Source organism: Prionailurus bengalensis, chromosome B1, assembly GCF_016509475.1.
Source record: "Prionailurus bengalensis isolate Pbe53 chromosome B1, Fcat_Pben_1.1_paternal_pri, whole genome shotgun sequence".
Taxonomy (NCBI): domain Eukaryota; kingdom Metazoa; phylum Chordata; class Mammalia; order Carnivora; family Felidae; genus Prionailurus; species Prionailurus bengalensis.
This window is the reverse complement of record NC_057344.1, coordinates 44,990,205-45,010,971: the sequence shown is the minus strand read 5'-3', so window position 1 is coordinate 45,010,971 and position 20,767 is coordinate 44,990,205. Positions and strand designations below refer to the sequence as shown.

Sequence of the window (20,767 nt, the reverse complement as noted above, 5' to 3'; positions counted from 1 at the left end):
CTGGGAAGCTTTGCAAGCGTTTCCCAGGGGGAGACAGAAAGGGATCATTTTTAAGAAGGCCAAGCAAACACACACAAGATTAACACTGTAAAGGGCAGTTCTGCTCCCAGGAAAGAAGTGCTGGTTGCTGGAGGCAGCAGAAGGGACGACTTATTAGTCCTCTGCCCTGTCCCAGTTGTGATAGGAACAGGATAAGGGGGCGCCAGAGCACCCAAATGTGGTCAGGCATCTGCTGAGTGAAAGGCAGTGCCTGGTAAACGGGGCTGATTATGGGGTCAAGGTTTCATATTCAAGCCCCATCAGGAGATTTATCCTGGCAACAACCTTCCTCCTGGCCCTGACCCTGGCATATATGTGTCCCATTGGATGGAGAACTATATCTGGACGTTGGGAGGAGGAGCCACTAAAATGCAGTCTGTTCCCATTATCAGGAAGGAAAACAACAACAACTACGACAACAACAAACTCAAAACAGTGGTCCTATGGACAGTAAAGCCAGATATCCTTTTCAAATATCAATATCTGACAGGGGCTGTAACAAAGGAGGACTCTAGAATATAGAGAACTGTATTCCTTGGAGAAAATATTCAGCTGCTCTAGTAAAAGTCAAAATAATAGTGACTTAAGCATGATAGTTCATTTTCCTTGCACCTAAGAATCAAAGTGTAAATAATCCGGGACAATAAGGCAGAGTCACATTATCAGGAACCCAGGTTCCTTCGAGCATGTGGCCCTGACAGACTCAACGTGTGGTTTGCATTTTGCAGTCTAAGCTGGCTACTGTACCTCCATCATTCTGCATACATTCCGGCCAGAAGAAAGGGAAGAGAACAAGGCAAGGCACTATTTTCCCCTCGTGGTTAAAGGCACAGCTAGAAAGCTTTGCCCATTACTTGAGTTACATCCCAATGACAAGAACCAAGTAACAATGTCATGAACAGTTCAATCCTGCACCACAAATCTGACTAACCCCCCAAATACATTTCATCCCACACTAGTCCAATCTATTATTTCCTGATGCATTTAGTTTCCGCTCATCAACATATTTGCTAGGATGACTGACTCATCCTAGGTTGCCCAGAACCTTTGTGGTTTGGTCACTGAAACTCATGCATCCCACAAAACCCCTCAGTCTCAGGAAAACCGGGACAGTCGGTCAACCCATAATGATATCTAAGTGTCTTCATCTTCTGCTGACATTTATGTGTTTAGACCAACAAGATGCAAAACACTGAAAAAAATTTTAAAGTAGCCATTGTAGTTCTGGAAAGTTCAAGTGGAGAGTCCAATGCTACAGCTCAGCAAGATGTACCCAAGCAGTAAATGTGGCCAAACCAGGTCCCCCTGGCTTTCATGGCATCTTCAGTGTGGAAAGGAATGGCTATGAGTCAGCTCCCTCTTTTCTGGGCTCCCTGGAACAGTCTCTTCCAGAAATATTTTTGATGAATTGCCAAAGGAAAAAAAGGGATTTGGGCTGTGGTTCTCAAACCACAGTGCACTTAAGAACAACCTGAGGAACTTGTTAAAAGTATGCTTTCCTGGGCTCTCTCCCCAGAAAGTTTAGCTTGGGAGAGTCCAAAAAGCAGTCTTTGTAACAAGAACCCCAGGCAATGCCAATGCATGTAGTTAGTGGGTGGACTGCACTTTTCCAAACTCTGGAGTGGGGGTGTGAGCCCCGAGAGTTGCCCTCCACTGTCTTCGCAAGTAAAGCAGAACCGTGCAGTAATGAAAAGGGAAGCACTTAGTGGCAGGACTGCTGTTATCTAAAAAGATTATCTAAAATGTAAAAGATTTACATTCCTGTAAATCTTGAGATTGTTGGAGTACCTAAGACAGAGCACAGCTCAGCTAATCAAGACAACTATGCTCTACATACATACATGTGCTGTGTCATACATTTAGCTAGAATGTATACAGGCAATGGCATAAATGAGGTAACAGCCACTAACGTGACAGTATATAACAGGCGTTCAATAAGCATGTATTCATGTGTATACCACAGGTGGTACGTTTACCATATATATATATGTTAACAAACCCACAGTCCCATTTTGATCATGTTAAATCTGAGATGGCCATAAAATAACCAAATACAGTTGACAAATGGGACATTGGATATAGGAGCTTACAGCTCTGGAATTTGGTCAGGAGTCAGGTCAGGGCTAAAGATACAGATTTAGAAAGTGATCCACATAAAGCTTCCAGAGTTTCAATAAAGCACAAGCCATGGGGGCTGGGGTTTTAATGCCAAGTCAAGGTCAAAGGCCCCATGGCCTCACTAGCATGAGCCAGGCTCTCTACATGAAACCAGGAACCAGTAAAACTTAGGCTATCCATAAACAGAAATTAGAATGTCTGTTTATCAGCTCAGGATATAGTTCCAAGGCCATGTGTGGAAATCCTTTGCCTCTTGAGGTAAAAACCCTAATTCGTTATCCCTCAGTACAGAAACGCATAGGCCTCAGGCAGAGCCAAGCACGGTATTATCCTATAACCTAAGATATCAACAGGAAAAACAATTCTCACAGACAACATCGCCAGGGGAAGATGCACTCAGACCAAAATCATGAAATGTATAAGGAAGGCCGAAACCAGGGTAAGCAATCTACAAACCCCACACTGCCACACCCATCACAAAAAAAGAGGGAAGAAATTACATCTGCAGAGCCAGAGATAATAGAACAATCTGAAAGGGACTTTGAAATTGGCTCAGTGGAAAATAGAAAATCATTTAAGGGTTTTGAGAAAAACCTGGTCATGCTGAAAGTAGTGTTTTAGAATGACTAGGGTGGCAGTGACATGGAGAAGTTTGAGCCTGGAGCAGCAGGAATAGCGAAGTGGATTTATAACATCTACCGACAGGTAGTGTTCTCTTCCTCTTCTGAACTCTCCTGAAATTAACTGGCATATCTCTTATGGCCCTATGACCTCACCACTTTATTCTGTGTTTTTATAGCTACTTTCACATATATAAACCACATAAAGGAACTCAAAGCTCCTTGTAGCAAGATACATAAATAGAGAGTTACATAGATAGAGAAGTAGATCATAGATAGATGATAGATAGATAGATAGATAGACGCCTTTGTATATACCTCATAGCACTTAACATAGTGTTCTGGGCACAAGGGAGATGTTCATAATGTTTCATTAATAAACAATCTGAAAATGAACAAGAGCTATGTTAGAAACTGATTGATCAGAACCTTGCTCTAACAGCAGCTGGAGCATAAAACCAAGCTGATGGCACATGATTGGTTCACCTCCCTAGGACCTGATAGGCTCCTAAACTTGTTCTCTTCTTAGCCTATGTGTACATCATCTGTCAATGTATTAAAAAGTCATCTGAATTCAGTGACAGCTTTAAGCCCTGTAGCACTGATTAAAATCTTTTGCTATGTGTGGATTCCCCTGGTGGAGATTGCTATGTAACCTGTCTTCCTCTTCAAATTGATTGTCAGTCCATAGACATTTGACTAATCATTGTAGTAGGCCTTGCCCTAAATCTGACTACCCCTTTCCTAATTAGTTAGAACCCTTCTCCTTCCCTCTTTGAGGAAAAGGTCCTCTGTAATGCCCAAGCCCTGGAAAACAGCAAAAACTTAAGAACTTGCGTAGGGACACAAACCTGCCACATTGACTAGCATAATACCAAAGATTTTAGGACCTCTTGTGAGGCCCAGAGTTATGCTCATTTCCAAAGCTTTCCTCATTACGGTGGTGATGATAATAATGATGATGACTGTGATGCCAAAGACACAAAGCTATCTTTTATTGAACACCTGACATTTCCAGGCATGATACTAGGCATCTTTAGTACAATTAGCATGTAATCCTCACTAGAATCCAGTTAGGAAGGTACTGGCATGTCCATCTTACAGATGAGAAAATTGAAGATGGACAGGTTAAATGAAGTCACTTTTTGTAAATATCTAGTAGGCATCAAAGCCAGGATTCAAACCGAAGTCAGTCTGAATGTAGTTTGCATTCTTTCCACTTCCCCACACTGCTTCCACTATATATGCCCATGCTCCAACAAAACACCCAGGGGCATCCAGACATTTTGAATAATTATCTCAAGGACTTCAGACGATGTACATGTGTTTTAGAGTTGGAACTGTTTCCCATGAGACTGGAAACATGAATAGGCTCCAGCTTTGTGAGTTTTTATTCCAATTCCATTCATGGCTCCTTCAAGAGAATGATAAATAAATCTGGTCTTATTGTGCTCCTTCCATTTTGCTCCACAAAGAATGAGCTGATCCAGTCCAGCTCTTGATTTTTGTGTTCCAATTTTTTAAAAAAATTTCTAATGTTTATCTTTAAGAGAGACCACACACATGGGGGGAGAGGCAGAGGAGGGGAGACAGAGAGTCCAAAGCAGGCTCCATGCTGTCAGCACAAAGCACATCACAGGGCTTGAACCCATAAACCAGGAGATCATGACCTGAGCCACAGTCAGCCACTCAACCAACTCAGCCATCCAGGTGCCCCTGTGTTCCCATTTTAAAGCCAGTTACCCACCCACATAGCCAAAACAACTGCAAACAAATAGTTCTGAAATGTTAATGGACTTCTTTGGGGATACAGAGTAAGGCCATAATAAAAAAATCATATTCATGGCACATTCTAGTACTTTCATCATTGAAATGGTGCACTGCCAATGTGGTCCAAACACATTGTACTGGCTTGCTTTCTAGACTCAAAGTAACTGCAGAATTAATTATTTTAAATGGTTTCAAGAATCTTCAAAAGAGCAATTTTTTAAATTATTCTACTAACCACATGACCATCAATAAGACAAAGGAGAAATAAACTGTGGTCAATTCACACTGCAATATTATAAATTAGTAAAAATGGATGAATTACAGCTACTTCCAACAAAATGGATGAATCTTAGAAACAAAATTACCAGGTATGCCAAGAAACAAGATCAAGTGACTCAAAATCCAAAGGGGAAAAAAAAAGCAAATGATAGAAAAAATAGTGATGTAGATTAATTAGTTATTGAATAGCAAATTTAAAATAACTATTTTTAATATGTTCAAGAAATTAAGGAAAAGATAGAAAATTTTACCAAAGACCTGCAATCTGTTAAGGGAAGAGTCAAACGGAAATCCTAGAACTAAAACAATAAAATTATTGAAATCAAGAATTAACAGATGGGTTCAAAAGTAGATTATATAGAGCTAAAGAGAGGATAATAAAGCACAGAGGGAAAAGAATGAAAAATGAGGGACAAGGGGGGAGCATAAGAGGTCTAGAGACATGGTAAATACATCCAGCATATTTGTCACTGGAATCCCAGATGCAGAGGAGAGAAATAATGGGATAGAAGCAATTTTCAAAGAAATACTGGCTGAAATTTTTCAAAAAAATGATGAAAGACATCAAGCCACAGAATAAAGAATTTCTACAAACCCCAAATAAGATTAATACAAGGAAGACCGCATTTACATAATCACAGGAAAACTGCTAAAAACCAAAGCCAAAGAGAAAAATCTTAAAAGTAGCCACAAAGGGAGAAAAAAAAAACCACATTTTTTTTCAAAAGGATAAAAATAAAACTGACAACTAAGCAATAGAAAAAATGGAAACCATAAGATAGTTAAAGGAAATGTTTAAAGTGCTGAAAGAAAGTAATTGCTAGCCTAAAATTCTATACTCAGTGAAAATATCCTTCACATGTAAGACATAATAAAGACATTTTTAGACAAAAACTCAGAGAATTTACCATTAGCATATCTGCATTAAAAGAAACACTAAAAGGATTTTTTCAGGCAGAAGATAAATACTTCCAGATGGAAACACAGTAATGCAAGAAAGGAGAACAGCACCTTTTCTAAAATTTACGGATAAATCTAAGTTCATTGTATATTGTATAAAACAATAATACTAATATTCTGTGGAGTTCAAACTATATAGAGAATTAAATATATATTAACAATAGCACAGAAGACTGGGGAGGAGTAAATGGAGTTAAAGTGTTATAAGGTTCTTACATTGTCCAGGTGAAAGAAGTACTCATTTAAGGTAGGTTATAACAAAACAATGATACATGATGCAATATCTGAATAATAAAGAATAAAAGAATGTACAAATAACAAACTAATAGAGTAGGGAAATGCAATAATTTTTTTAATTGCCTGATTCATCCAAAGAGAAAAAAAAGGAGAACAAAATTAACAAAAAACACATGGAACAAATACAAAGTAAATAGTAAGAAGATAGGTTGAAACCTTACTATCAGCAATTACTTTAAATATAAATGGACCAAATTCTCCAGTTAAAAGACAAGGATTCTGAGACTGGATAAAAATAAATAAAATCCACCTATATGTTATAGGCATACCTCAGAGATATTGAGGGTTTGGTTCCAGACCAATGCAATAATACAAATATCGCAAAGAAAAAAAATCAGATGGGTTTTTGGGTTTCCCAGTACATATAAAAGTTATGTCTACACTGTACTATAGTGTATTAAGTATGCAATGACATTGTCTAAAAAAACCAATGTACATATCTTGATTTAAAAAACATTTTATTTTTGGGGCACCTGGGTGGCTCAGCCGGTTAAGCATCCAACTTTAGCTCAGCTCATGATCTCACAGTTCATGAGTTCGAGCCCTACATCGGGCACTGACAGTGCAGAGCCTAGAGTTTGCTTTGGATTCTGTGGTCTTCCTCTCTCTCTCTGCCCCTCCCCCATTCATGCTCTGTCTCTCTCTCAAAAATAAATAAACATTAAAAAAATACTTTATTGCAAAAAATGTTACCCATCATCTGAGCTTTCAGTGGTCACAAATCAACAAATATAATGGTATATGATAAAGTTTACATGATAAACTTTGTATGATAAAGTTTAATGATAATGATAAAGTTTAAAATATTGTGAGAATTGCCAAAATGTGACACAAAACATGAAGTGAGCAAATGTTGTTGGAAAAAAATGTTGCTTTTAGGCTTGCTCATCACAGGTTGCCATGAACTTTCAATCTGTAAAAAATGCAATATCTGCAAAGTGCACTAAAGTAAAGAGTAATGTAATGAGATATTCCTGTGTAGTACTTGCAAGTAATATATCTTAACCATAAAGATACAGAAATAAAAGCTATGTGGCCTGTTCAAAACATGGCCACAAATCCTTTGATTCTCCTCATTAAGAGGTAGTGGTTTAACTCCCCTCCCCAATCTGGACAGGTTTATGACTCTTTCAATCAATAGAGCATGACAGAAGTAACACTATGTGATTTCAAGGCTAAGTCATAAAGGCTATGCAACTTATACCTTGCTTGAAGAAGCACTCACTCGTGGAGCTCTGAGCCTCTTTGTAAGAAGTATGACTACCCTAAGGCTTCCATGCTGTAAGAAAGCCCAAGCCACATAGAAAGGACATGGGCAATCACTCTAGCAACAGTCCTAGCTGAGCTCAGTCACCAGTTACCCTGGTCCAAGAACCAGACATGTGTGTGAAAAAAATCTCCAGATGATTCTAGCCCCCAACCATTCAAGTCTTTCCAACCACAATTCCAGACATTGTGAAGCAAAGATAAGTCATCTCTGCTAAGCTCTGTTCAAACTCCTGACACGTAAAACCTCTGAGTTGTTGATTTGTGCCACTGTTTGGGGGTGCTTTTTTATGGCAACAGATAAGTGGAAAATTTTGAAACTAAAAGGATGGATGGAAAACAATATACAAGTAGAGATTATTCAAAAGAACAATGGTGTACCTAGACAAGTATCAGACAAAGTTTACTTTAAAGCAAGCAGTTATATTACATTCCCTAATGATAAAGCAATTGGTTCAACAGAAAAATATAGCAATATTAAATCTGTGCACACATAATAACATAGCTTCAAAATGTATAAAGAAAAAACTGACAGAAATAAGGGAGAAAAATACAGATCTACGAATATAGTTGGAGATTTTAACATATGTCTTTGAGTATATTTTAAAGGTTTGACATATTCAGAATCTATTCTCTGATAACACTGAAATTGAACAAGAGATCTAAAATAGAAAGATAACTAGGAAATCCCTAGATGTTAAAAATTAAGGAATATACTTTTCTAATTAACCCATATGTCAATGTAAAGACAGAAACCTACCTTAAAATATCAAGCTTTTAGCCAGCAACAGCAACAAATACCATTAATACCATTAATAAAGAGAAAAGTCATGTCACAGAACAGTATCAGATATTTGCAATACATATGGACATTAAAAAATATTTTTAACTGCATGACAATAAAAATAACATCAAAAATTATTGGACACAACTAAAATAAATATAAAGAGAAACAACCCACTACATCCACCATAGTGACTAAAAAAACTTTTTTAACTGACAATACCAAGTGTTGGCAAGGATATGGAAGAACTAGAATTTTCACACACTGCTGGTGGATATGTAGATTGGTACAGACATTTTGGAAAATTCTTTGGAAGTATTTATTATAACACGTACCTAACCTAAGACATAACAATTACACTCCTACTACACCCAACACAAATGTCCATTAACAGTAGAATGAATGGACTCTCTGCTCCTCCCTGTTCAACAGGCAGCCACTTCTGGTTCATTGCCAGCCACATCCCCGAGACATGATGGGGAAGGTTGGAGTAAACAGATTTGGCCATATTGGGCACCTGCTCACTGGAGCTGCTTTTAACTCTGGCAAAGTGGTTATTGTCATCATCAATGACCCCTTCATTGACTTCAACTACATGGTCTACATGTTCCGATATGATTCCACCCATGGCAAATTCAACAGCACAGTCAAAGCTGAGAACGGGAAACTTGTCATCAATGGAAATCCCATCTCCATCTTCCAGGAGTGAGATTTGTCCAACATCAAATGGGGTAATACTGGTGCTAAGTATCTTGTGGAGTCCACTGAGGTCTTCACCACCATGGAGAAGGCTGGGGCTCACTCAGAGGGTGGGGCCAAGAGGATCATCATCATCTCTGTTCTTTCTTATGATGCCCCCATGTTTGTGATGGGTGTGAACCATGACAATCCCTCAAGATTGTCAGCAATGCCTGCTGCACCACCAACTGCTTGGCCCCTCTGGCCAAGGTCATCCAGGACAAATTTGGCATCTTGGAAGGACTCATGACCACAGTCCATGCCATTACTTCTACCCAGAAGACCATGGATGGCCTCTCTGGGAAGCTGTGATGTGATTGCCAAGGGGCTTCCAAGAACATCATCCCTGCTTCTACTGGCACCACCAAGGCTATAGGTGAGGTCACCCCTGAGCTGAATGGGAAACTCACTGGCATGGCTTTTCATGTCCCCACCTTCAACTTGTCAGTCATGGATTTGACCTGCCACCTGGAAAGAGCTGCCAAATATGATGACATCAAGACAGTGAAGCAGGCATCAGAGGGCCACCTCAAGGGCATTCTGAGCTACACTGAGGACCAAGTTGTCTCCTGAGACTTTAACAGTGACATCCACTCTTCCACCTTCAATGCTGGGGTTGGAATTGCCCTCAATGAACACTTTACTTGGTCAAGCTTATTTCCTGGTATGACAATGATTTTGGCTATGGCAACCAGGTGGTGTGCCTTATGACCACATGGCCTCCAAGGAGTAAGAGCCCCTCGGCCACCATCCCTAGCAAAAGCAAGAGAAGAGAGAGGCCCTCAGCTTCTGGGGAGTCCTTGCCCCAACTCATCCCCCAACACAGTGAGAGTCTCCCGACCTCTACACAGTTTCCATCCCAGACCCCCTGAAGAATGGGAGGGGCTTGGGGAGCCCTACCTTGTCATGTACTATCAATAAAATACCAAGCCAAAAGAAAAAAACCACATAGAATGAATGAATAAATTGTGTGTTTTATTCATACAATGGGATACCACTCAACCATGAAAACAAAATGAACCACCAAGGCATATAACATCACAGATGAACCTTACACATATAATGCTGACTAAAAGAAAGCAGACACAAGAATACATACTTAATAATTCCAAAACTAATCTATAGTGATGGAAGTCAGAACAGTAGTTACTTTGCAATGGGACTAGGGAAAGAATTGACTGGGAAGGGACAATGAGGGAAGCTTCTAGAATACCATATCTAGAGTGCCATATCTTGATCTAGGTGTGGTTACATAAGTGTATGCTTTGTAAAAATCAGTCAAGCTATACACTTAAGATTTGTGTGTTTTACTATGATTTATATTGTACTTTAATTTTTTTAGTTTTTTTAAAAAACAAAGGGATAACAAACGCAAAATTCAGGATAGTGGCCACTTTGAAGGAGAGGCCATGGGGTGGGATAGGAAAGAAGTACACAGACACTGTAAGTTTACATTCATGATGTACACAAATACTCTTTTGTATCAAATATTACATTAGATATGAATAAAAATTATTTTAGTAAAAACAAATTATTCAAATATTTTACTTTTTTTCCTAAATGTTTATTTACTTTTGAGAGAGAGTCGGGGAGGGGCAGAGGATCCTAAGTGGGATCCTCATGGGCAGCAGAGAGCTCTATGTGGGGCTTGAACTCATGAACCGTAAGATCATGACCTGAGCTGAAGTCGAACGCTTAATGGACTGACTCCACAAATGGCACTCCACAAATATCCTAAATTCATGTGCTGAACTCAGAAGATTTTCTCTTTTTTTAAATTATTTCTTAATGTTTATTTTTGAGAGAGAGAGAGAGAGAGAGACAGAGTGTGAGCAGGGGAGGGGCAGAGAGAGGGGGAGAGACAGAATCCGAAGCAGGCTCCAGGCTCTGAGCTGTCAGCACAGAACCCGACACGGGCTCAAACCCATGAACCATGAGATCATGACCTGAGCCAAGGCTGGATGCTTAACTGACTGAGCCACCCAGGTGCCCCTGAACTCAGATTTTCTAAAGTGAAATTAATATAAATGACTTTCAGTGATACTTAAATACAGAAAGACAATGCATTAATATAACAAGTGTCCTCCTAGCATTGTGCTGGTTGTACCTTCAAGAGATCACCTTGTATGAGGTAGAGCAGTAAGAATGGCAGGCATTACTGAGAATATATACTCTCAGTTGGGCACTGTTGTGAATGTTTTGTATGCATCTAATTGTCACATAACCCTGTGAAGCCGGTACTGTTATCACCCCAATGTAACAGTTGGGGAAACACACACAGGGAGTTCAAGTGCTTTGCCCATGGCCTCACAGCAGGCAGGCCGGAGGGCCAGCATGTGAAGGCTGGTTTTGAACTGCCCTCAGGTTTCAGAGCCTATTCCTTTAACCTCTGCACTGCTCTGCCTCTTGTAAGAGGCGCCCGTCTCTGATTTCCGGAAGTTCTCAACCATACCCAACTCCTGACAAGACCTGAAATGGAGTTCCAGAGTTCTATAACACCTGCCTCATCGGGTGGGGTGTTGTGATGTGCCCATAATTACAAAGACAATGAATTACAATGTCATTAAAGCCAATAACAATAACAATAAACATTAAGCCCGCACTGTGCTACATTACAGAATAGATTTTAAAGTTGCCATCATTGAACAGTTAACGTGTTTCTTAATTCCAGACCTCCACTAAGAAAGAGGTAACCTGGGGGGCGCCTGGGTGGCTCAGTCGGTTAAGCGGCCGACTTCGGCTCAGGTCATGATCTCACGGTCCGTGAGTTTGAGCCCCGCGTCGGGCTCTGTGCTGACAGCTCAGCGCCTGGAGCCCGTTTCAGATTCTGTGTCTCCCTCTCTCTCTGACCCTCCCCTGCTCATGCTCTATCTCTCTCTGTCTCAAAAATAAATAAACATTAAAAAAAAAAATTTTAAAAAAAAAAAAAAAGAAAGAAAGAGGTAACCTGGATACATTATCTTTCCTTTCTGAATTCTCTCCTGTCCTTTCCTGGCTTATGGCACCTACCACTTTAAACAATGCATCCAATTTATTCAAGATGTGTGCCTCACCTCTCCTCTGGGATGATAGGATTTGTTTCTGATTCTTCCTCACCTCCTTGTGGTGCCTGCTACTTAGACATAGTAGGTGCTTAGCAAAAATCTGTGTAATAAGTGTATACATAACATATAAATAAAGATTAGTTCAAACACCCCAGTTCCTTGTTAAAGCTTCTGTGTATCTCTTGACCTTGTCCATCATATTCACTGCTGTGTCCCCAGGGCTTAGAGAGGAACCTGTAAACTCTAAATACTAAATACCTGTAAATTGGCAAATACTAAACACCAAATTTTGATTGAATGGATGAAAGTATGAAGGACAGACGCTTTTCCCACATTGTAAAGTATCTGTATACCATTCCCCATCTCTGGGAAAGGTCTCACTGACACTCCGGGTGGGTCGACATGTCTATCAGCTCAGAGTAATAAGGAATATACTGCTGCACTTCTGGGTCTTGGTGATGGAATGAATGAGTTTACAACAGAGTGATGGGTAGCTGACCTGAGAGAAAACCTGGCACACTGGCCCAACCATGTGCAGTGATGGAGGTGGCCTGTCTTCAGGAAGTGCAGTGGGCAGTTCTTATCAGGCAGGCTTGGGGAAGGCTTGTAAATGCCTTGAGTATCTTTGAGAATTGGGTTTGTTTTCCAGCTTGATTGAGATATAATTAGCATACCACATTGTATAAGTTTAAGGTGATAGACTTATATATTGCAAAATGCAACATTTACCACCATAGTGTGAGCTAACCCCTCCATCTTATCACATAACTGCCATATATTTTTGGGGGGGAGACCATTTAAGATCACGCTCGTAGCAAAGTTCAAATATACGATACAGCATTTTAATTAACTGTATTAACAACAGTTAACTAATGGCATTTTTTTTTCCAACGTTTATTTATTTTTGGGACAGAGAGAGACAGAGCATGAATGGGCGAGGGGCAGAGAGAGAGGGAGACACAGAATCGGAAACAGGCTCCAGGCTCTGAGCCATCTGCCCAGAGCCCGACGCGGGGCTCGAACTCACGGACCGCGAGATCGTGACCTGGCTGAAGTCGGGCGCTTAACCGACTGCGCCACCCAGGCGCCCCCTAACGGCATTTTAATGTGCTATAAATTTGATCCTTGAAACGTGTCCATCTTATAACCTGAAGTTTATACTCTTTGACCAACGTCTCCCCAATTCCCCCAGCTCCCCAGCACCTGGTTACCACCATTCTGTTTTTAGGAACTCAACCTTTTTCAGATTCCACCTATACATGGTTATGAAACATTATTTGTCTTCTCTGATTTATTTCATTTAGTATAATGCCCTCAAGGTCTATCCATGCTGTCCCAAACGGCAGGACCTCCTTCTTTCTTGTGGCTCAATCATATTCCATTGTACATATATACACCACATCTTCTTTATCCATTCACCCATTGACGGTCACTGGTTTCCACATCTTGGCTACTGTGAATAAGGCCGCAATGAATATGAGAATGCAGATTTTTTGGGTTTTTTGGAGATCCTGTTGTTGTTGTTTTTTTTTTGCATCCGTACCCAGAAGTGGAATTGCTGGATCATCTGGTAGCTCAATTTTTAATTTTTGAGGAACCTCCACAGTGTTTCCCATAGTGGCTGCACAAATTGATACCCTCCCAACAGTGCACAAGGCTTCCCTTTTCTCCACATCCTTCCTAACACGTTATCTCTTGTCTTGTTGGTGCCAGCCATTCTAATAAGTGTGAGGTAGTATCTCTTCATTGTGGTTTTGGTTTGCATTTCCCTAATGATCAGTGATGTTGAACATCGTTTCATGTACCTGTTGGTCATTTGTTTGTCTTTGTAAAAAATATCCATTCGGTTCCTCTGCCAATTTTTTAATTGGATTGTTTAGAGGTTTTTATTGGTGGTGGTGGTTTTGTTCTGCTTGTTGCGGGGAGGGGGGAGGTTCTGTGATTGAGTTGTATGAATTCTTTATATATCTTGAATACTAACCCCTTATATGATTTGCAAATATCTTCTCCCATTCCACAGGTTGCCCTTTCATTTCACTGGCTGTTCCCTTTACTGTGCAGAAGCTTTTTAGTTTGATGGAGTCCCACTTGCTTATTTTAGCTTTTATTCCCTTTGCTTTCGGTCTCAAATCCAAAAAATCATCGCCGAGACCAGAGTCATGGAGCTTACTCCCTATGTTTTCTTAAGGAGTTTTAAGGTTTCAGGTCTTACATTTAGGTCTTTAATCCATTTTGAGTTGACTTTTGTGTATGGTGTAAGATAGAGGTCCAGCTTCATTCTTTAAAATTTTCTTTCTTCGTCTAGTTAAGAAGCCCAGGAGCCTGGGCATCAAGCTCCACCATAGGGTCTGGGAGGAAGTTCCCTCTGCCCTTGCTCCTGCTCCACATCCATCTCTTGATTCCTTTGGTGTATTATTCTACCTATGGGGAAAGCATGTGAGGGCCCTTTTTACACATGCAACATCACAAGTCAGGGGAAGCTATGCCTCGGGGCAGCTCTGAACAGCCATTTGAGGAAAGACTGTTCTTTCCTCCTTTGAAAAGCAGGCCTTGTTCTTCTCTTCCCGCTGTTAGCTGGACCTCGTTCCCCACTCAGCTCCTCCTTCCAGCCCAAAATACAGCTGTCTTGTCTCCTTTGCTCCCTACCCCGCCTTTCTTTCTGGTCTGCAGTGGGGGTAAAGCCAGAGCTTGCTCTCAGGAGCAGGAAGAATCCACAAAACCACCCCCAGAACCTAGGAGAAAGGCGCCGGGACCAAGTGTTTCTTAGGGATTTGCTCAGCAGAACTATCAGAACCTGATACTCTGGTCCAGCTTGTCTGTTCATATCCTTTCATTGCAGAAGACCGAGTTCTGGACATCACCTATTTTGATGTCCCATACAAGGCTGGCTTAGCAAAGCCCCGAGCTTCTGTGTCCTCCCCACACCATTCCCTTGGCTAAGTGACATTTGGGGGCAGACAGTGGGAACAGGCGGGGAGCTGCGGAAACTGCAGCCTAAACCGCCCTCGCTCTCTGACTCTGAGACTCAAACCCCAGCGTCTGAGAAATATCATCCAGACACCTCCTTGTCTTCTAGAAGCATCTATCCGTTCTTAACACTCTGGGTGAGTTTTCATGGCACCTGTCTCCACCACTTTGGGCCTCTTCTTCCAGTGATCTCCATCTCGGCCTATTTTCTCAGGCTCTGTCTCCCCACCTCTGCGCACTCTGTCTCCTTGGGCTGCTGTCTGCGTCTAGGTCTTTGTGCGTCCGTCGGGCGCGGGTCCCGTAGGCGCCGCCCCGTCCGCGCTCCGGGGGCCATGGTGGAAAGGCCTGGGTGCGCCCCGCCGGCCGCGCCAGCGCTTTCATCCCGATCCAGGTGGCTGCAATCCAGTACAGGATTTACGGTGCCCTGACCCTGAGCCGTCAAGAAGGAACAGCCAGATTAATGGGGTGGGCGGGCTGGGGTAATAATCGTTTGTTTGATGTGACAAGCCTGATAGGCGTTGATTTACTTACAGACTGATGGGCTTTTAATTGAGCACCTCCATCCCAGTCACTTCAAAGGCAGGGGAAGTTGACAAGGGGCCCCTTTCACGGAGGGTGCGCGGTGACTGACAGCCCCCCTCTGCCGACGCTCCGCGCGGCCCACGATCGGGCCCGGCGGCCTCTACCCGGCCCTCTGGCAAAGTAACACATTTTCTGTGTAACTCAGAAATGGCCTTTTGTCTGCTGCCAGTGGGGGCAGGCCCTGCTGGAGGGCGGCGCGGCTCGCGGAAGGGCGACGGCCGGGAGCGGCGGGTGCGCGCGGGGCGGGTGTGCGCTCGGCCGGGGCGCGGGCTGGGCACCTCCGGCCTCCCTCGGGCGGCCGCTCGATGCTCACGGCTCCTCGCGCGCCCGCCTCCCTCCTCCTCCTCCTCCTCCTCCTCCTCCTCCTCCCCCCTCCTCTTTCTCTCCCCTCCCCCTCCCCCTCCTCCTTCCACTCCCCCTCCTCCTTCTTCTCCCCCACCTCCTCCTCCCCCTCCTCCCCCTCCTCCTATCCCCTCCTCCTTCCCCTCCTCCTCCTCCCCTTCCCCCCCCTCACTTCCTCTCCCTTCCCAAACCCCAGCTCGCATCACCCTTCCCGCCTCCTCCCACCCCTCCCCTTTCTCCTCCCACTTCCTCCTTCCTTCTCCCTCTCGAGAAGGACCCGAAAAGCTGGAGTCGGCTTCTGCTGTCCCTGGAGTGGCCTGTGCACACCAGTCCCCTCCCTGCCCCTGGACAGCCACCCTGCTCCTGCCGGGCTGCAAGCTGCGAGGCCTTCAGATCGGGGCACCCTTGGACCTGGCCTCCTTCAAGAGGCAGGGGCACAGACCTCCGCGACTAAGGTCCAGCGGGACTTGTATCCCGTCCTCGTCTAGACAGTCTAGAAGAGGCTTCCGTAATATAGGCTTTATTCTGTTCAAAGTAATAGGAAATATCCTTTATCAGGGAAGTTCTGTCCAAATGGATTTGGGGTTTGTTTGCTTTGGGTTAAGTTCTGATTGGCTGCTGAACTTGACTTAGGCGGGGAGGAAGACATGCCCAAAGCTCTCTGGGCACCTGCTGCTGGCCTTGCTGGGGTGGAGGGAATGGGGAGCAAAGAGTTGTGAAGGCTAGGACCCCACCTCCCCCCACAGGGCAAAGTCCCGGAACTCTTAAGGGGTGGGGGCCTCCAAGCTTCCTCACTAGGTTGGGGAGGGGGGTGAGACCCTTGCCTGGAGGAGCTTCAAGCTCTAAGACAAGCCGACATTAGTAGTGACTGCCCCAGACGGCGGGCTAGGCCCATCCCCTGTGTTTTTCTCTTTTTCCCCTGTAGTAACATGTCCCAGCTCATGCAGCCAGGAAGGAAATGAGAGAGCAAGCACCTGGCTAGAAAGACAACAATAATAACTCACATTTGCATAGCATTATTTAGTTTGGAAAGCACTTTCACATATATTATCTTAATTGGTCTTTTAACTGTGTGAGGTAATAAGTATGTTGTCCTTATGCCCATTTAGACAGATGATAAAATTGAGATTCAAAGGATAACATGCTCCCAAGAGGCAAAATCAAGTCTCAAATTCAGGTTTTCTCGCTCCAAGTCAGCTCCTTCCTTCCTTCCAGGAACCTCACTGCATCCCAGAGACTATTGCCCCGTTCCTTTTGAAGCTGCATTTTCTTACAACAAACGGGTGGTTAATCCCTGTTTCCTCCTTGTTTTCTCTCTGCAGGCCCTTCCCTGGCTCTCCACTCTCCTGCTTTGGGTGTCCAAGGACAGGACCTCCAACCTAGCTTCCCGAGGCCAAACCTCTCCCTCTCTGCCCCAAAAGCCACCTCCCAATCTTCCTGAGAGCCTGATGCTCCCTTAAAATCTGCTGCCCCCAGCTCTCCACTGTCCATTGTGAATCGGCCACAGGTGAGGCACCCGTTCTCAGCTATTAGGACATGTTCACTGAAGTTGTCCCCTGCCTACTATTTGAAGGTCCACTCAACAGACTCCTCTCAAAGCCAAGAAAACATGTGCTTCTCCTGACCTGCTGGAGGGGGAGTTTCTACCACAGGGCTGAGCACTAGGACAGAGGCTTCACAGAAGCTAATCATCTCTCCCTTCTCTCCCTCTGTGCCTTGGATGTGTTTCCACTGATGCACTTAATACCTCAAGATGTGGTTTAAATGTGGTATGCCTCAGTTTCCTCATCTGTAAAATGGGACAAAAACAGCACCCACCTCATAAAGTTACGTGAGGACTGAATGAGTTAACAACCTATCTCCTCTCACCTACAGTGCGCCATGATTTTAGATCCCACAAAGAAAGAAGGAAAGGCTGCGACACAGTCTGTGACACAGTGCTTTTTTAGCAGTGTCAGAGATGATAAAAAAACATGTTTAAAATGTCTGCATAAAACAGGAGAGTAACTACATACAATGCATGCTATCTACGTGACAGCTACTGTCACTGTTGTTGAACTGCTTTCTCACAAAAGCCCCATGATGAGTGAGTTAATCCTCACTTCACAGATGAGGAAACAGAGATTTGGAGAGATGAAGGCTCTTGGGGCCAGTGAACCCTCAGCAGGCATTTAAACCTGCCTTTGAGGTGCAATAATCTACAGTTATTACAATAGCTGGCAGTCGCCCACCAAGCTACCAGGGAGTTAGGAGCTGGGTTTTGTTCTCAATTGCATTAGCTTTCCTTAATCTAAGTTTCTTCCCCCTCTGGTATAATAACTCTGCTTCTTCCTCCCCCTCCTCCCTTGTACTTGGCTCTGATCTTGTTACTTTTCTGTTAATGGCTCCGGGTTTTACTGTATCTGCTATTTGAATGGTAAAGCGACCTCGAATCTCTTATGGAGGTAGGAGGGGTATAAATAAATAGAAAGGTCAAAATTCGCTTTTAAAGATGACGCATCGCAAGAAAAAGAGAGAGAATATGCCCACGGTCGCACATGGGGATGTATATATGTGGACACCCTGAGTATCCACACCCGCAGTGCTCCCTCCAGTGCTACCGCTGAGAGACTCTGATGCTAGGTGTCCCGACACAGTGCAGAACTCAGCTTGCCCCTCAAGCTGACTTATCTGTCACCCCAGACTCAGTTTTTTTCCCATAACCCAGTGAGACGCTATAGAGTAAAGAGGTAGAGAGGAACTTGAGAGGTTATGGGGGCTGGAGATAGCAAACTCTTCTAGGACCTTCTCTGGGGGCTGGAGGTAGCGAACTCTTCTAGGACCTTCTCTGGCTCTCCTTGGTACCTACCCCCCAAAAGAAGTATCCGCCTGAACAAGTGTTAAGTTTCTAGCTCACTATTGCAATGAGTCTGAGGCAAAGGAGAGCATCCCATTAGCTCCAAACTAAAGCAGTGTAAAAGGTGAGTATCACTGTTTTTAACATCAGAAAGGGAACCACCAAGATGTATTTTGTTTAGGGTTTTGTGGTCTCCCCACAACCGAGGCAGCCAAGGACCCATGGCTGTCAAGATCACAGAAGGATTCCACTTGCCACTTCTGCCCATCGCTTCACCAAGTGAGGAACCCCAATTTTCTACCTCTTCCGCCAAGCTTGTAATGTTCATGTTAAAAGATAACCAACAGAACAGGGCACAGTATTGTCCTGGGTTTTTGCCTCCCAAGTAGGGAAGCCACGGGCTGGCCAGAGAGTTGTATTTTGTGAATTCGCGTAGGTTTTTCGGGAAGGGATCAGGGTGGAAGGGGTCCTTCCAAAACCTCTCTCAACCTTCCCACATGACCTGAGACCAGAGAGGGGCTGCAAGCTGGGTGAGGAAGGGAGTTTGAGAAGGGCGATTGCACAGAGAGCTTTGCCACGGGAAGCAGTGAGAACATGCCATCCCTCAGTACCCCTGAATGAAGCCTACTGTTCTTCCTCCAAGACTGAATAAAAATGTATTCTACACTCAGATCCACCAGACAAAGAAGGAATATAGCAACAAAGCAGGGGAGAGATGAAAATGGGCAGTCGGCTGTTCATTCACATACGTGTAGTTCATCTGCAAGGCTTCCAAGAAAGCAGCCGCACACCAAATCCTTTCCAACGCTGCTGTATCTGAGCCTCCTGTGAGATAATCCTCTTAATGGAATATTTAAGAAATCGGATATAAATCACCAACCTTTTATCTCACCTGAAGATCCATACTCCATTGGACGGATGCTGTATATGTCTCTCTCCATACAGATGGGTGCAGGTGACTTTTCGAGCGGAGGTGGCAATCTCTGCTTTTTTTATTTTGAAGATAGGGTTGTAAAGTTATAAATTTTAGAGATCAGAGCCCAGAAAACAGCTGCACCTAGAGACAATTAAAACACACATCCCTTGGAAAAAACCTTTTTTGTCATTTGCAACCAACAAAAATGCCTGTTATTGTGATGTGCTCATAAATAACTTGATTTTGGCATATGCTTTTGTACCAAACAGAAGATGAATAAATTAAATTTGATTTACAACCTTTTTCATTTTTATTAGCACTGCTCTGAAGAGTTTATGTAAGGGACGTGCCAGAGCAGTTATGCCAAATGTTTTAAGGCGTTGGTATTGATATTATATAAATTAAGGTGTTTTAATTTGCATTCTTTAATTAACTAAATACTGGCAGAAAAATAAAACACAAGGGCAGCCCTGACTTATTGCCTCTGTTAAACTGCTGACGTCTCTGAAAAGATGCTTTAAGTAATCCAATTCATGCAGAGTGGGGGAGGAAGGGGTATTAACACTCTCTTATTTGGCAAAACACATTGGAGTTGAAGAAACCAATATCCTGCTTTGTTTGCACAGTGGTTGAGGTGGTGGGTGTGTTTTTAGACAGCCTGCGTTCGTGTCCCCAAGGGAGAAGTTGACCAAATGTCTTAACTATGCACCCTGCCCAGGTCTGAGCGGAGGGGCCAAAGGGGAGCCCAGCCCTGCCACTGGGTATAAGCAGGTTCCTGGGTGCAGGGTCCTGCAGACCTGGGCTATATCACTGCCATTCTAAAAAGAGACAAGCTGGTTGAATTAATCCAGTAGATCCCATGTCAACATGATAATGTCCAGAAACCAAGGAGAGAAATCGTCAGATTCTTCAGCACAATGAGCTGCTTCTGATCAATGCTCCCAGTCACACATAGGCCTCAAACTAAAAAAAAAAAAAAAAAAAAAAAAAAAAAAAAAGAGTTTTCTAAAAATATATGCTGGGAGTACTTCAATTCTTTTCCATACCCTGGGTCCTGTCGTCAGCTCCAGAGACTTTCTTTTTTTTAATTTTTTTTTTTTTAATGTTTACTCATTTTTGACAGGGAGAGAGAGAGAGCATGAGCAGCGGAGGGGCAGAGAGGGAGACACAGAATCCGAAGCAGACTCCAGGCTCTGAGCTGTCAGCACA

The 20,767-nt window shown here is 43.3% G+C and overlaps 1 long non-coding RNA gene and 1 pseudogene across 2 annotated transcripts; both read left to right on the top strand.

Annotated features, from left to right (window-relative positions):
- The first annotated feature begins 8,548 nt into the window (after window positions 1–8,548).
- Window positions 8,549–9,604, top strand: LOC122473754 (annotated as a pseudogene).
- Window positions 9,605–15,994: 6,390 nt separating this feature from the next.
- On the top strand, window positions 15,995–19,856 carry LOC122473744. 2 transcript variants are annotated; one of them, XR_006294707.1, is made up of 3 exons: window positions 15,995–16,314; window positions 17,129–17,313; window positions 18,824–19,856. It is a non-coding gene; the product is annotated as an uncharacterized LOC122473744 (long non-coding RNA). The 2 variants fall into 2 exon arrangements; XR_006294706.1 differs by having other exon boundaries at window positions 15,997–16,261.
- The last annotated feature ends 911 nt before the right edge of the window (window positions 19,857–20,767 follow it).